This window comes from Mus pahari, chromosome 21 (genome assembly GCF_900095145.1).
Source record: "Mus pahari chromosome 21, PAHARI_EIJ_v1.1, whole genome shotgun sequence".
NCBI lineage: Eukaryota > Metazoa > Chordata > Mammalia > Rodentia > Muridae > Mus > Mus pahari.
Genome location: NC_034610.1, coordinates 22167413 through 22183711, shown reverse-complemented (window position 1 = coordinate 22183711; position 16299 = coordinate 22167413).

Here is a 16299-nt window from a genome sequence, read left to right as displayed (position 1 = left end):
GGGTTCCACTGAAGTGATGGGTACTCTTGGTTGTCAACTTGACTACATCTAAAACTAACAAACCCCCACATGGGACACCCCTGTGAGGTATGTTTGCTTAATTTGAAGTGGGGAAGATCCACTTCTGATCCAGATCTTTGAGGTGGGAAGACACACCTCTAACATGGGCCACACCTCCTGCTGGAGGCCTACATCAGAGCACAGAAGAAGGACGCATCGACTCTCTGCCTTCTTGTTCTCACATTGCTAGCAAGTGCATTCTTTCACTGGCCATAGAGCCTACTTCTTCAGGATCCCAGCGGACTGAAGACAGGCTGAGACAGCCAGCCTCGCGGACTGAGCAACCACTGGATCCTGGAACCTTCTGTTCATAGACAGCCATTGTTGGATTCGCTGGACCACAGCCTGCAAGTCATCCTAATAAATCCCCTCTATACAGAGAGATTCATCCCATACATTAGAGGACCTGACTAATAGAGGAACCAATACATTTATTTGGCTTCCCTACAGAGCATAGGTAAGGGGCTATTTACAAGGCTCCTCCCCCAAAGACTGCACTGGGAAAACCTTCACCCCAGAAGGGCTCCCCCATAGCTGCACAGATGGAGCCTCCTCCTCTATTCTTCCTTGGTCTGCATACTCAATCTCTTGCCTACAGCCATGTGCAGTTAGGGGCGCCATTGTATATGACAGGTGGTAGGGGATGGGCTGGATACTCGGCCTAAGATCTTTTTACTCTCTCCGCCATTCCAATGTGGATGGGCGGGGTGGGGGTGGGGGTGGTAGTGGTGTCATGGTCAACACACCTGGCTGGAGGAATCCTTTTTGGGAGAGGGACCAGCTGAACTCCCCTGTATGGCAGTTGCTTGGCTCTGAGGGCAGTCACCCGCAGAGGTAGTACATAGTCCCCATCTTGCAAGACCACCCCTCCACCTACTTCCCTTGGTGATTTCTCCAGTGTCCACATCAGAGTGTCAGGCCAGGAACGTCCCTCAAAGCCACCATGTTTCTGGGGGATGGGTGGGCACATGATGTGTAGGTCACATGTAACAACTTGGTTTATTTCAGTTCCTAGGACCTACATCAGGCAGCTCCAGCTCCAGGGGGAACCCAACGCCCTCTGCTGGCTTCCATGAGTACTCACACTCATGTGCACAGATCCACACAGACAGACAGACAATTAAAAATAAAATGTTGAGCTGGAGAAATGGCTTAGCAGTTAAGAGCACTGACTGCTCTTCTAGAGGTTCTGAGTTCAATTCCCAGCAACCACATGGTGGCTCACAACCATCTGTAATGGGATCGGATGCCCTCTTCTGGTGTGTCTGAAGACAGCCACTGTGTACTCAGATATATTAAATAAATAAATAATAAAAACAAAATGTTTATAAAACAAAGAGACGACAAAGGTGATGACTATCTCCTTAGGAGCTTGCAGAGAACCCCAGCTTGGCTCCTAACACTCACATTGTGTAGATCACAATCACAGAACCTCAGCTCCCAGGGACCTGACGCCATTTCTAGCCTCTACAGAATGTTCTTCTTCTTTTTTTTCTACTCTTTTTTCTCTTTTCTTCTGCAGAGCCATGGTGATATCCAGTGAGCTCTGTAGTGAGGGCTGCAGCTGTAGCTTCCCAGGCCAGTCACACCAGATATAGTCACTGCCAAGCCAGGCCTGCATCCCATGCAGAGAGGCAGCAGGTCTGCAGGCAGGGAGGCTGCCTCGCCTGTGCAGCTCTGCCAAAGCAGCCGCTGTCACAGCCACACAGCTACCTGGGTGTGGGTGTGGGTGTGGGTACATGCAGTCCCAGCAAAGCTAAGGCATTAAGGTGGCTGATCAGTTTGGCCATAGTTTAGACAGCAGGATACAGCAGGTCACAGGCTATAGAGACAGCCAGCTCTGACATATAGGCCTCATGGGCCTAAATGTGTGCACAGTTCCTAAGGGCCCAGCCTTTATGGGAACAGGCGCCCTGGATCCCAGATGGGCGCTTGATGGTAACTGAATAAGAGAGATGAGCCCAGCTAGCAAGAGGGAAGTGTGAGTGTGTGCATGCATGCATGCATGTATATACATGCAAGTGTGTGCATATATGTACAGGTCTATGCTGGCAAGAGGGAAGTGTAAGCATGTGTGTGTGTGTGTGTGTGTGTGTGTGTGTGTGCATATGTGTACAGGCCTATGTTGGCAAGAGGGAAGTGTGAGCATGTGTGTGTATGTTTGTGTGTGCATATGTGTACAGGCCTATGCTGGCAAGAAAGAAGTGTGAGCATATGTATGTGTATGTGCTGGCAGGAAGGAATTGAGCACAGTGTGTGTGTGTGTGTGTGTGTGTGTGTGTGTGTGTGTTTGCATGCATGTACATGCAGGCCTATGCTTCAGGAGGGAGGAGGGCTTCCTTGGAGACAAACGCACATCAGGTACTTTATCAAATTTGCAGATGCCACAGAGCGGGTTGGGGGTGGGGGTGGCCAATGATAGAGCTGGAATCTAAAGAGGAGTTGACAGGCTGGAGAGATGGGGTACATCTAACAGGATGGAGCGTAACAGGGACAAACGTGTTTATTCCATCTTATTGATTTGCACCCAGCCTCTGTAGGCAGAGGGGAAACCCCGCAGCTCTCAGAAGAAGGAAAAGGCCCGCTCTCGGGCGACAGCTCTCTCTTCTCATCCCTGCTGGGACCCCGAGGAACCAGGGATCCAACAGGCAAGGTGGGCAGAGGCTCAGTAGGAAAAAGTCATTTCCCTGGGCTGTGCCAGTCTCTGAGTGGAGGTTTGGGTCCTGCCCAAAGCTGGTACACACAAGACTGCCTGGACCCACCTACATTGCTGGCATGGCTCTGTGTCCACCAACACCCCCCAGCTCACCTTGTCTTCCCTTTATAAGGCCTGAGAGGAGTGGCAGCTCCTGGTCCATGGAATGGCTGCCCCCAGGCCTGGAGAGGAGGAAGGCACTGGAGCGGGAAGGCAGAGATGTGTGTCTACAGAGATCCAGGTCCTGGAGCCAGGGGAGCCCAGCCTGCAGGGACATGAGGCCAGTCAGTGTGATGTCATGGCATACTGTCCCCAGCACAGGTGACAGAGTCAGGGACTCTGATCTCTATCCCAACCCCTGTGGTTCTCTGGCTTCCTAACTATGTGACCTTGGGTGACACATGTCCAGACCTCGTACTTCCTGCCTGTAGAATGGGACCATTGCCGGTGACCACCTCGCAATGGGTTAAAAAAAATGAAGTAAGCTGGTTATGGAGGTCCACACTGTACTCGTGGCACCCGGGAGGCTAAGCAGAGGGACATGAGTTCAAAGCCAGCCTGGGATTCACAGTGAGCTTCAGACCACACTGAACTTCAAAGTGACATGGCACCCCAACTGATGACTAGGTCACACAGGCCTTATCTCCTAGGTGACAGTCTTGCTCAGTCACTCATGTGGCCGGGCCTACAAGGCAGCTGCTGAGTTGTTGCCGGCTGAGGAGGGGTGGGGAGAGGAGGGGTGGGCAGAGGAGGGGCAGGCAAGGAGGGGTGTTGGCTTCTGGAAAAAAAAAATATAGGGTCCCCAAACAGCCATTCTGGTGGCTGAGACGGGACCCACTGACCCAAGGGGTGATCATGGCCTTGGAGCCTTTTCCACTGTTATATTTGGGGCCGATAGGGTCCACGGCCCTCCATGGCCGCACTCCCCCCTCTCAGGCCCACGCCCAGCTGGATGGAAACTCCAGGCTGGACTGAGGATGGAGGAGGCTGCTCCCCTCCTGAAAAGCCAGGAGCTGAGCCCAGGCAGAGCAACACTGATGGCCTAGGATGACATCTGAGCCAGTCCCTTCCTCAGGAGACTGTGGTCACTTCTGGCCCCTGTCCCTTTGGGAGTGTGCCCTGAGACAAGCAGAAGCAAACAGAGTGAGTGGGCTTAAGGGGCAGAGAAGCAGTGGGGTACCTGTCCTCAAGAGGTAGGCCTTGTGAAGTAGGGAAAGCCGGCCCCTGACTTTCAGCTCCACCCCAGGAAGGCTCTGACAACACAAGGGAGAATGGCTCAGTCAGCGGGATGTGTGTGTGTGTGTGTGTGTGTGTGTGTGTGTGTGCGCGCATGTGATGTACATGTGTCTGTGTGCCACATGTGTGCCTGGTGCCCACAGAACCCAGAGGGGGCACTGGATTCCCTGGAACTGAATTTACAAATAGCTGAGCCACCCCATAGTTATCTTCAAGAGCAGCAAAGAGCCGGGCGGTGGTGGCGCACGCCTTTAATCCCAGCACTTGGGAGGCAGAGGCAGGCAGTTTTCTGNGTTCGAGGCCAGCCTGGTCTATAAAGTGAGTTCCAGGACAGCCAGGGCTACACAGAGAAACCCTGTCTCAAAAACAAACAAACAAAACAACAATAACAACAAGAATGTCTGTCACAGGGAAGGAGAGCCCCTGAAGGAGCTATCATCCACAGCCAGGGATTATTTTGAGGCAATGAGGTTTTGGCCAGGGCCGGTTCTAAAATACCCTACAGAAGTGGGAAATCCAGAGGCCTCCACTGCCCCCCTGGGTGGGATGCTGAAGGACCCAACAGCCTGCCTCATGCGCCACCACCCTACTGTGTGTAAGCATGTGCACATGTGTGTGAGACACCACACACAAGACCCTGCAACCTCACTAGCATCGAGGTAGAACATGCCATGAGATCTGGTAGGCAGAAGATTCTGGGCCCAGAGGACCCCCCGGGGAAGCCTGGTGCCAAGGCCGCTAGCCCCTCCCAGCTCTTCTCCGGGGACGTTGCCAGGAGCCACAACCCACACACTGCTTCTGACATCCTGGCGGTTTCCGGTGCTCCCATAGAGTCTGAGGGAAGCTGCTGGTTGGTGAGACAGCCATTAACGCATCAGCCCCATTAGCAGAATTGGTTTCTCTGTTTAACATGCCTTTAGAGCTCTGATGAGCCAGCTCAGGCTCTCCAGCTACAGTACCCTCCACCAACCACGCCCGCCTGGTCCCAGCACCTCTGTGGGTCTCAGGTTAAGGCCTGGGAGCGGGGTCTGATGCACGGGCCACATACTGTGGGGTCTTTTCCTCTTTTCTCCTCTCTTCCTTTTTTTTTTTTAAAGTTGTTTGAGAACTTAGACATAAATAAGACATGTTTTGATGAGATCCACCCTAACTCCGCCCCCCCCCTCCCTACCTCTCTTCCGGCTTCCCCTCTGTTCACTGAGTGTTAAATTCACTTAATGCAGTCTGTGTGTGTGTGGATGGAGAGCCAGCCACTGGAATATGGGACGCCTCTCAGGGGCCGCACCTGAAGAAAACCAGTTCTCCCCTGCCCTGCAGCAGTATTGTCGGACTTCTTGTCCATGCTAGAATGATCCTGAGCAGACAGTCACGGCAGCTCTGAGTTCACGTGTGTAACAGCCTTGTCATATTCAGAGAATCCTGTATCGCCTCTGCCTCAGAGTCCTTCTGCCCCTCTGTGCGTCCACAATGATCCTTGGGACCCAATGAGGACATCCCATTTAGGCCTGAGCCCTCTGGTCTCGGAGTCTCTGCGCTGTAACGAGCTGTCAATCAGCATCTACTTCCGAAAGCTCTGCAGATAAACGTTGAATTACACTCTTCTGGGGCATAAAGGGAAGTGTCTAGGGAAGAGTTTAACACAATAATCGTCCATTTAGCACAGTAAAGTCGTAAGTTCTCTCCTAGGGCCTCTCCCTAGCCAGCCACTAGTTCTTGGCCCGGCGAGTAGCTGACCGTGAATCCGATCAGGAGGTGCTTGGTTACTCCCAAAATACTCATGCCACTATTGTACCAGTGGGAGTCACCAACCAACTCATCCACAGCCACCGAGAGTTCCAGGCGGCCTGAGCTGCATGGGTCCTGCCTCTAAATAGCCCAGACTAGTCGATCCCTGATGAGTGGGATGGATGGACAACGAGAATGGTGTCCGTTACTTTTCTGTTGCCGTGATAAGGCACCACGACTGAGGCAAACTATAGAAGAGTTTATCTAGGGGCTTGCAGTTTCAGAGGGTGAGTCCACGACGGTGGAGCAAAGACATGGTGGCTGGAACAGCAGAGAGTTCACATCTTTATCTGAAAGTAGCATGCAGAGCTCGCTCGCTGGCAGTGGTGTGGGCCTTTGGGGACCATTCTCAATCAAGTCACCACAAATAGCAAGTGTAACTTCTTCCCTTTTAAGTTTTTTTTTTTTTTTTTCCTGAAAAGGCTGGGCACTTCTAAGCCTCCCATGGCTGCTGAGCCCTTCCCCCTGGCTAACACCTCTAAATCTGCCCTCAGCTTAGTTGCCCAGTTGGCCGCTTTCCCTTTCCGCCTACATTTTTGGGAGATCTCCCCTGTCGCTCTGAGTCTGTCCAGTCTCTCTTCCCCAAGTACTTTGATTCTCTTCCTTTCTCCTAGCCTGCGGGAACCCGGAAGTCCCTCCTCCTCTTCCAGCAGCTATTGGCCACTGACATCTTTATTGATCGATCAAGAGCCAATTGGAGAACAGGACCTTCAGCAATCCCACGCAGATTCGCGATCAAAGCGTCAGACTAGCTCCCTGCAGAGACGCACCTGCCTCTGCCTCCTGAGTGCTGGGGTTGCTATTAGGATGCTGCAGCTGACGTCGACAACGTACATGTATGCATGTGTGCGTACCACGGTATGTGGGTATACGTAAAGGCCAGAGGATAACTTTATGGAGTTAGTTCTCTCTGTACTTCTTCACGTGGGTTCCGGTAGTTGAACTTGGGTCATGGGCTAGTGTGGGGAGTGCTGTTACCCACTAAGGCATTTTAACAGCCAGGAAGTGTCACTTTTATAAGTAAAATCTGTGGACAAAAAAAAAGTCAAAAACGAAATAAAACATTCTTTAGTGGAACATGAAGGAAGATTGGTTGCTCTCTGCCCCACCCCCAGCCCCTGTCATCTCTACAGACCATGTTGGATCCGCTTGTCCAGCCTATGGAACACGTATGATACAGTCGCAGGAGTCAGCTTTCATACAGGCTTGTGCGTTAGCTCCCACACCTGTCCTGTGCATATCTTAGCATTTTGTTAGACCAACGCTCATGTTTACTGCCACGGGAAAGCATGACTCCAGTGGGGTCCTATTGGGAATCAGGACGGAGTTTTGTCTCCCTTTATTTTTTCCATGTAAAACCTGTAGTCCCCTAAGTTGAGTAGACTTGCCTTACGGGGGAGGGGTTGCTTTTTCTTTGGAGTTTCTGTCTGTCTTCCGTTCACCCTCAGACTCTCTGGTCAGACTCTAGGCCTCCTCTCTTGGGTTACAGACCTCAAGGGATCCCCATCCTGGCTCTCGCTGGTGTCATCCTTCGAAGTGGGTGCTTTCCCTGTCAGAATCTCCAAGCCTGTGAGACCCCGAGGTCCTGGGGACAGGAAGGCTGTCTTTGCTCTTTTCTTTCAAGCCTCAACTCGCCTCCAAGGACTAAAGCATTTTGATTTGCTAAATTGTCACCTCAGCTACAGGGACTCCTCTGAGGTCCCATGGGATTAGGGTTCACACCCAGCCCCTTCCCATCAGCCCCAGGCTGCCCCTCACAGCATCACCCTGGAGATGGAAGATGACCAGGCTTAGCATGTTCCAGGCCTTCCCCTCCTCAGAAGGTTTAGGAGAAGGCCAGAGTTTGGGAGGTCAGGACAGCCCAGGCCTCCTTTTGCTCGGACACAGAGTCTAGGCTTGTATCCTGGAGGACTGGGCAGCAGATGGGTAGCTAGTGTGGAATGGACCAGAGGGATCCCTAGGGCTCAGAATGGCTCCTCTGGATTCCCATTTCATTAACTCTCTCAGCTGAACTCTCACTGAAGCCCTTCAAGGACCCCCAGAGCCTCCCAGGAGCGAGCGATCAGGAGTCTGGGCCTCGGTTTCTCCACCTTCGAAATGGGGTAGACTAGCACTCCCCACAGGGCTAGTAGAGGATCAGTGGTAGGTCCTTTAGTGCCTAGTACAGGAAAGTGCTTCAACTGTCTGATGATAATGCTGTCATGATTTGAGTCCCTGCCCGGACTGCTAGCACCCATCCAGCCCCGGCTTCCTGAGTTCCCCTCGTCCCCTTCATTGTCTACAGAGCCCCCCACATACACAGCCTCCCGCAGAGCAGAGATGAGGCCTTTAGAGTGGTGCTTCCAAAGAACAAATTCCCTGACCACTGGTGCACCCAGGCATGGGCTCAGCTAGCAGCCTGGGGACGGGGCGGGGGCGGGGCGGGGCGGGGGCGGGCCAAGGATGGATGGCCACTGCAGCCCCACTTGCTCAGCTCAGCAGAAACGAAGGCTGGCGGCCCCCAGCTGCAACCAACTTCATTTTCTGCCACAATTAAATGATCGCCGGCATGTGCTCATGTTCGCTTACTCAATTACCTGAGCGGTCCTGAAGGACTCTCAAAGAAATAGCCATAAATAATGGGCCAGCTGCCCCCAGGCTGTCATCCAGCCAGCTGCTCCTCTCCCCCGCAGCCCCAGCTGACCCTCCTCCCAGCGGCAGAGTTCCCCAGGAAGCCATCCCCCCCATCCACACCCCCCCCCGGCCACGCCTGAGGGTGGGCAGATAGGGGTGAACACTGCCTCGCTGGGAACCTCTGGGGGTCCCCCTGGGTCTCCTCATCTGTCTAATGAGCCGACTGTGGGAGCTGTATCATGTTGTTCTCAAAGAACTGTGGTCCTGGCTTCACCGCTGATATGTGGACACCCCAGGAGGGAGGAAGAGGGGATCCCACACACTCAGCAGCCACCCCATAGTCTTCCAGAAATATCTTGCTCTTCTAGGTCTCTCTGGCTTTATGGGTGCTGACTGACTCGCTGTTCCCTCTACTCACTGTGATTCTCCTCTCTCTCTCTCTCTCTCTCTCTCTCTCTCTCTCTCTCTCTCTCTCTCTCTCTCATGCACACGCACATGCTACACTGCACAGAGGTCAGAGGTTGGCTTTCGGGATTCTGGTCTTCCTCCACATGGCACTTGGAAGCCAAACCTAGGATATGAGTCTTTACCTCCTGTGTCACCCTGCCAGCCCTATACACATATTGGAGGCAGGGGCTATGTGGTCAAGCCAGCAGTGTCACCGTGTCACCATGCCAGTTTGTTGGTGCCAAGAACTGAACTCAGTGTTTTGTTTGTGGAAGGTGGAGGAGGACTCTCTGCCAGCTGACTCACCCCCGCTCACTCACTTCTGGTTTGGTTTGGTTTTTCAAGACAGGGTTTCTCTGTGTACCCCTGGCTATCCTAGAACTCACTCTGTAGACCAGGCTGGCCCTGAATCAGAGAGATCTGCCTGCCTCTGCCTCCCAAATGCTGGCTCACTTCACTCTTTGTCTGAGGACTCCTATGCAAACTGCAAGGCCCCGCTGTCTATATGCTGCAGCTCCTGGGAAGCCTGCACCCCATCCCCCACCGCCTGTCCTACAGCTCCTCATATGTCTTGGATTTGAGAGAAGCCCAGCTTCAATTATGTACTGTGACCACTCACGGACTGAATACAGGATTGGAATGTGTGACCGCCATATTCCCACTGTGTCCAACTCCCATAGGGCCTGGATCAACACTTTCTAGTCACAGTAAAAATAGGTCAAGTATGTGTGTGTGGGGGGGTCCCGTGTCAGCCTGCACCAAATGCTCTTTCCTTGAGTTGGCGTGTCGCAGTATTCCTGAGAAAAGCCATCCCTGCTTTGCAGATCAGGGGCTGGGGCTTGGTGAGAGTGAGGCGCCCGTCTGTGGTGGGTCTCACGGTGAGTGAAGGTCGGAGCCAGGGATTTGTCCCTGGAGAGTCTGCCTGCACAGTCTAACCCACCAGGCAGTAAGAGGCTGGCTGTGGGTGGGACTTGGGACAAGTTGAATTCTTCTTCTGGCCACCAAGAAGCCCAGCGTGTCCTTTCATCTTCCAGCTGTGTCGCTTTGTCTCTCCTCCCCTGTGAAATGAAAGGACTGGAGCAGGTGGCTCCATGGTCTGCAGCTCTGATATTCTGGGACTTTCTCTCTGCAGAGCTAGCTCAGGCTGTTAGCCAACAACACTTTAAAAAAAAAAAAATCAAGGCAGGAAGACACCCTGGGGCAGGACCCCCTCCTCCCTGTATGGCCCAAAGGATGGCAGTCATTGGGGCAGCCCCGGACTCTGGAAAGAGGAGCCAAAAGTGGTGGTGAATCTCAGCACTCGGGAGGCCCAGCCTGAGGCTTAGGAAACTACAGCTCCTGGAGTTCCACAGACCCAGGCTGTGTTGGAGGAGGCTGGCAAGATCCACTAGTTGGTAATGTACTCAAAGATGATGACCCAAGTTCAATACCAAGCCTCAGGTTAAAAAAAAAAAAAAAGTCAGGCGTGGTGGCACACACTTGTAATCCCAACTCTGGAGAGGTGGAGCCAAGCAAGATCCCTGGGGCCCACTGCTCAGGCAGCCTAGCTTACTTAGAGACATCCAGGCTAGGGAGAGACCCTGTCTCAAAACACAGGGTTGGTAGCACCTGAGGAAGAAGGGCCCCTGAGCTTGTCCTCTGGCCTTCCCTTCATACTCACCCATATGCACACACTACACACACACACACACACACACACACACACGCACCCCCCATGCCCCACACAAGCACAAGCACAAACTTAAACACATGGAGAGAAAGGAGAAAAAGAAAAAGTTCTCAGAGATTAGCAGGAACAGGGCAGGGGAAAAGGAAGGGAAAGGACACAGAAGAAATTAGGTAATTATAGCGAGAATAAATCAGACAGTGTCAGGATAGGGGAAGTGGGGCAGGGAACGTGTGCTAAGCAAACAGTGCAGGTGAAACCCTCCAGGGACTAGGAGTCTGTGTTTGTCCTTGGCTACAGTTGCAACTGTCCCACAGTTTCTGGCCAGGGAGTGACAGCTGTTCAAAGGAACCGTGAAGTTGACATGATCTCAGACCTTAGCTTCATGTTGCTCTAGATTTCTTGGCCATATGAGGGCCTTGTAAACCAAAAGGAGCCTCCGTGTCTGAAGAGGAGGCAACATTTCTCAGTCCATCATTGCCCTGCATGTTTGGGCTAGGTTCTGGGGCTGGCTAGCCTCTGCCTCAGATGGTGTTGCGAACGGAGCAACCGCCATCTTGGGGAGTTCTCCTGTGGCCCCTTGTTAATCAAGCAGGGCCTGCAGACTGCTAACAGCCCTCATGGGGAGTGGGGACCTACACCGGGGTGCCCAGTGGGTTCCTACCCCCAGTTGTATGGTCTCAGGGAGCCTAGGGGAGGGGCTTTATGACACAGCCCCCATGCCTGCTGGGTAAAAGCCTCCCAGATGTTTGTGGAGGAGCATCCCCACCCTGTAAGTAAGCTCCAACTACACTCTGTCAGAAATCCCATTCACCGGTCCACCAGGGTAAACTAGCAGATTCCTGCCTCGGTTTACCACTGGGACCTAAGGCTTAGGCAAAGGGATGAAGATGACTTAAGCCCCACAACCCACCAAAGGAATCTTAGCGACAGATGGTCTTGGCTTGTGGCCACCATAGAAGACTCACAAACACTCCTCATGGGACGCCTAAGAGCCAAGGGACAACACGGCAATGTGGCCAGCTGTTATGTAATTGGGTCCGTGAAGACGCTTGCTGGCTCTTCCCATGGGTTAAAGATCTATAGAGAGCTCTCTTGAGAGCTGTCTGAGCTTGCAGATCACAGACCCAGGTGCTCTGCGTCACCCTCAGTCAGAGGTCCTTTACCCTAGATGTGAGCTCAGAGAAGCAAATTGTCACCTGCTATTACTGGCAAGACCCAGTTCTCTCTGCAGCCACATGCGGTGTGTTGGGCATTTCTGCTGACAGCCCTCCCAGGACAAAGGTGGCTGCATGACGCCTGGACAGTTCATTACTGGAGGTCTGACATTGGGGCGTGGCATGGTGGTGATTGACAGGCTAGGTTTTATCGTTCTGTTTGGGTTTCATTGGCTTTGAACTCGTGGCAATCCTCCTGCACCAGCCTCCTGAGTTCTGGGATTACAGGGATGAGCCACCACACTCGGTTGAGAATGTATCCCTGTAACACTGAGATTATGACAGGAAGATAGGACTTGAGAGGTGGGATCCGGAGCCTGGCTCAGCCGTTGCCCAGCCGGGTGAAGCGGTCGCTACCTGATGTCACACCTCGGGGGGTTGTGGGAATGAAAGAGGCCCAGAGTAATCCACTCTCCAGCTGTTCCCACGACATGATGGCTGCACAGTTGCAGGTGTGAATGCAAAATGTCCTCAGTACCTCCCTCCCTCTCCCAGGGCCCACCCCACCCCCGCCACACACGCACAGGCACACGCTTGCACACGCACACTCAGCCTGCCAAAGGTGCCATGATATCACCCAGCCAGGCATCCAAGTGCTGAGACCACCACAGCCTCCCGGGCAGACCCTCAAGCTGACGGTTCAGTCCCCCTGATCCTGCAGTTTGGGCACCTGGGTTTGCTGGAGCAGGCGGAGACAAGGCTGGAGCAGCGACAGCCATCTAGATCCCTGTGGGTCTTAGGGATGCAGGTAGACTGGGGCAGAGTCCAGTGCCCAGACTGGGAGTTTCAACCTGAGACTGGGCACCAGGTTGGCCGGGCCTGCGGGGAGACGCTGGTGGGAAAAGCTGCATATTTCTGGTCTCCGGGCCTCACCTCTGAAGACTCAAGTGTACTTCATGTTGGCTTCCTAAAGATCCTGGTGGCTTGATAAGAACTGACGGGGCGTGCCATGCTGGGCGTCCCTGCTGGGGTGAGGCGTGGTGTTTGTTTGCTTTTGGTCCCAGGTCTCATGTATCCCAGGCTGGCCTTGTGTGGCCAAAGATGGTCTTGAATTCCAGTGTCCCTGCCTTCACCTCCCACATGCTTGGTTTACAGGCATGCACCAATTCACATGGCTGGAGGAGGGGCGTCACTGAAACTCCTGCTGGTCAGCAGCCACCCATGTTTACCAGGCAGGACAGGGTGATGACACATCCTGGAGACTGTTGTCATTGACTGAGAGCTGGAATACGGGGTCATGGGAACAGGGACCAGTATGGAGGGACACCTCAGGGCCATGGTGACCTAGTCTGGGGCCTGGACTATGAGAAGCCAAGAAAAGAAGTACTCTCTCACTGTGCAGGCCAGACATTGCGAAGCCAGAGTCAGAACAAGCCCAGATGTCCACACGCTCAGAAAAGAGCTGTAAGACATGCTGCAGTGCTGAGCGGCAGGGACACCCTGGAGGAGCAGGGACACGCAGGCTGGCCTGAGTGCTCAAGAGCGGCCGAGGTGTGTCAGGAGGTGAGGGTTTCCCGGCCGTGATCCTCGAGCTGGAATCTACTGCATGAGGAGAAGAAGGCAACCAGGCAGAGGGGAGAGGGAGAGACACTGGGGTCAGACGGAGCAGGAGCAGCGGGGGATGGGCCAGGGCCAGGGAGAGGTACCCTGAGGAAGGCAGGGTGGAAACCTTAGTCTGAGAACAGCGAGAGGCTCTGGACGGCTTGTCAGCGTAGGGCTGAAGCCAAGCGAGGTCACTCTGAGAAGCAGGAGATGGGCGCGTCAGGCATAGCCATCAGAGAAATGTTTGGGGTTAATGATAGACAGTGTGTGTGAACCTCAGCACTGCCAGAGGCATCGGTCAGACACAGTGGTTCCAGGAGACAGAGCCGTGTTAGTCAGGGCAGTCTGGAGCAGAAGACCTGGGGATGGCTAGGGGAGGGGACTGGGGGAGGACAGAGGTCCTGGGGAGAGGCTGAACAAAGGCATCTGAGAAGCCAAGCCAAAGCCGGGCTTTGGAAAAATGGCACAGAGAGAGGCTGGCCAGGGCCAAGGACAGAAATAAAGTGCCCTACTTGATTACGTAATAGAAAGCTCCCACGGCCTCTCTGGTGTTTGGTAACAGCTGTGTCTCTCTGATGCTCGGTAGGGCCCGACGAACTTAATGAGATGAGAAAGAAGGCACACAAGACCTGGCTCTTTATAACAATAGCACGAAGCAGGCAGTGGCCCTCCTCGAGACCTGGGTTCAAGTCCAGGCTCAGCCACTCACTGGCACCTGGCTTGGGTGGGAAGCATCACACCTTCTAGACCCTCAAGGGATTGCTCAGCCCCTGTGGCTCTAAGTTTCCCAGAACAGGCATGTGAGGGCAGCTGAGGGTGGGGGAAGGAGATGGAGAAGCTGAAGAAACCAGGCCGGTAATCAGAGCTGTGCCGTGGGTGGAGCTGAGCTCAAGCCGGCTCACTTCCCTGGAAACTGGGGTCACGCCTGGCTGGGCAGAAGCTGGCACACATGGAATCGATTGTCCTTTTTTGTTTTTGTAGTTTTAAGTGCTAAGGAGAGAGGATAGACTGAGACCCACATGCAAGCCTTTTAGTTTCAGGTGATCCCCTAATTTGCCGCATCCCACGTTCCACCAGAGTTCACGGATGGCACTGGGGAACGTTTGTGGTGGGGCCCCCTCTGTCCTGTCCCGTGTGGGGAAGGCCACAGAAGGGGACCTGGGCAGAGATGGGAAAGGAGCTCAGTGTGAAGGTTCCCTCAGCTGCCCCAGCTCCTCTGTACACTTGGGCCTTTGTGGCCATAGTCAGATGATTCTCTTGCCAGCCAGGCTTTGAGAGGGACACAGCTCGATCAACCTAGAAGGGAAGACTGACCCGGGGCCCTGTAGACCTGATGTCTGCCCTTTACCCCACACCATCTCTCCCTGGCCAGATGTTCACTACACCCCACCCCACCCCCCAGCTCATCTTCCCTCCCACCAGCACTCGAAGGCCCCCTGGGAGGGTGACACCCATGGCCTCTGTCTTTGATCCGCCTTCCCTAGTGAGCTCCCTTTGGGGCACAGCCTGCCTGTAACTGCAAACCCAAGGCTGACTTCGAGGGCACTGTGTTCTAGTTCCTCCGTTCCTCTGAGAAGCTCCAGGCTTGGGCTCCTGCCCAGCTCCCATCAATCCTGATCCTCTCGGCTTCCCCCTGCCCTGGCTGCACCTTCAGTCTTCCTTCCCTCAGCTGCCGCCATCTTCCCGCTGTTTCTTTCCTCCTTCTGGTATCAGGTGGTCACTTCCCAGGTCCAATCTTAGCTCCCTCCATTTGACTGAGCCTCTCTGTTCTGACAGGGTCTTCTGTTGGGAGAGTCTGGTACCACCGGGCCTCCAACAGTGCTTACTGGAAAGCACTTTCGGATTGACAGAGGGATGGATGGCCTTACTCTGGGCCTGAGATCTTCTGAGCATTCACAACTTGTGGCAACCCACCTGAGGTAGCTGGGAGTGGGCAGGGGTGCCAGGTGAAAGGGAGGACATGGTCTAGCCCAGCCTTGTCTTTCCTTCTGATCAAGGATAGAAAAGAAAACAGAGAAGGCTGAGGTGGGATCAGTAGGTCTGTAAGTGCTAAGTAGGGCTGTGTATTAGCCAGGGTTCTCTAGAGTCACAGAACTTATGGAATGACGTCTATATTGAGGGGATCTGTTATGATGACCTGTAGTCCAACTCCCCAACAATGGGCAGCTGTGGATGGGAAGGCCAAGGATCGAGTGGCTGCTCAGTCCCAGGAGGCTGGGTGTTTCAGCTGGTCTTCTGTAGAAGCAGGTTCTGACAGATGTGCTGGCAAGGAAGTGCAAGCGGTGAAGAAGAGAATCTTCCTTCTTCCTGTGTCCTTATGTAGACTTCCAGCAGAAGGCGTGACCCAGCTTAAGGTGTGTGCCACCACGCCTGGATCTGGGACTTGTTTTGTCCCAGGCTGGCCTTGAACTCAGAGATCGCCTTGCCTCAGTCTCCTGGAATTAAAGGCTTGTACCTAAGGCCTGGACCTAAGCTTCTCATAGCCTCAAGATCTCCATGCCAAGATCCGGATCAGAAACTTGTGTCTTCCAGCCTCAAGACCTGGCTCACAGGTGTGCCCTCCAATTCTGGGTTGTAGCTCAGTCCAGATACAAATTGACAACCAGGAATAGCCATTACAGACTGCAGGCTCTCTCTGTGTGAGACCTTGGGTCCTACCCCAACATCACATAAAAGACAAGTGATGAGAGGATTCATCAAGTAAGGGCACATGTCGCCAGGCCTGACCCTGGACTTCAATCCCTGAAACCCACCCACAGGCATGGTATGGCATGGCATGTGTGTGCCCTTACACATGCATGCACACAGATATGTATATGTATGTATGTATATGTATTATATATATATATATATTCAAATGACTTTTTAAATAAATAATTGGGACTCTGTAACAATGAGCACCTAGACTTCAGAACCAGTCACCCTTCAAGATAGCTGAGCTGAATTCTCTCTCCTACCTCTTCGTACTCCCCAATTTTTTTCCCCTTCTTCCTAGTCGCCGCCTCCTTCCTCATCTTTCCTCTCTCCTCTTTCCCCTC